The following is a 1,491-nucleotide window of genomic DNA, read 5'->3' on the forward strand; positions in this document are numbered from 1 at the left end:
CAGACAGACAGACGGACAGACGGACAGACGGACAGACGGACAGACGGGCATGGCTAAATCAACTCAGCTCGACGTTCTGATCATATAAGTATACATTTTCATGGGTCTATCTATTTTTGTTCTGGTACTTACAAACATCGGACCAAAGTTATAATACCATTTCATGCTCATGAAAGGTATAAAAATTAGAAGATAGTACTATTTTAAAAGAAGTGGTCTACGATCGTAGACCACGTGACCATTGTAGGGATAAGTTTATATTTCTACGCTTATAACCAAGGTTCCATTTCGATTATATTACGCTTACTTTCAAGCGTTTTATAAACAAAAAATCAACGTTTTGTAGGATTAATGTTTATAATTGTTAACTTAAAAAAAGCTGTCTTTGAGTTTATTTTGCTTGTTGGGAAGCTACTATTCCATACGAACACAGACATGTACATATTCACGTATTAATTTTTCCGCCTTCAGCTCTGAGGTTTCGGTCAGTCTGGTGTAAAAAATGTATGCGATTAAAATGCACCAACCGTGTTAGTAGTCCATCCAATTAGGAGAACTTTTAGAAGTGCCGCTGGCCAATTTACAATTTGAACCTAAGTTTTAATGTATTTATGTAATTGTTTGAATTTTTATATTCAAATTCTAATAAGAAATGTAAACAAGCATCACTAAAGAGAGAGTGGTACCTACTTAATTTAGAAATCCCTCGCGTTACTTAACTCTGGGCCAGTTTTCACTGCTGAAAGACACTGTCTGGTTTAGGAATGTAACAATTTAACTCTGAGCTACTTAACTCTGTATTTATATATTTAACTCTGGATATTCTGCAAATGGGCCCTAGAGGCCAAGCCCTTTCATTTGACACCTCATTTTTGAAAGTCGAATGAACGGTGTAAATCTTATGCTATTAACAAAATTTCCTTCGCATAGAATAGTATCTCTAACCACACCAACTTTCCGCGAATATTTGCCGCAGCATTTACATTCACTTATGAACGAGAACGACAGCAGTGAACGTTCGCGAAGGTACTTATAGCTACATATATGTATGTATGAACGCACGCTGTTTGGTCCACCACATGATTCAGTAATACAAGGTTCGATAAACTGACAGTTGTCTCTCTCGCACCGCTCCCTTAGCATCGGCACCTTGTTGCTTCTTTGCAAATTTACTTGGAAAAAGTGTAGCTTTGGTGTGAAATAGAAGTATAAGCTTTTGTGCAATATGTTTATTTGTATATGCATATGAAGCACATTTAACTGATGAAAACATAAATTGTTTTTAAATTGGATGTTTACATAAATCTCATAGTCGTTTTATTTTTATACCTTTCATGAGCATGAAATGGTATTATAACTTTGGTCCGATGTTTGTAAGTACCAGAACAAAAAGAGATAGACCCATGAAAATGTATACTTATATGATCAGAACGTCGAGCTGAGTTGATTTAGCCATGTCCGTCTGTCCGTCTGTCCGTCTGTCCGTCTGTC

This window comes from Rhagoletis pomonella, unplaced genomic scaffold (assembly GCF_013731165.1).
Source record: "Rhagoletis pomonella isolate Grant_MI unplaced genomic scaffold, Rhpom_1.0 Rhpom_scaffold_00002, whole genome shotgun sequence".
Lineage (NCBI taxonomy): Eukaryota > Metazoa > Arthropoda > Insecta > Diptera > Tephritidae > Rhagoletis > Rhagoletis pomonella.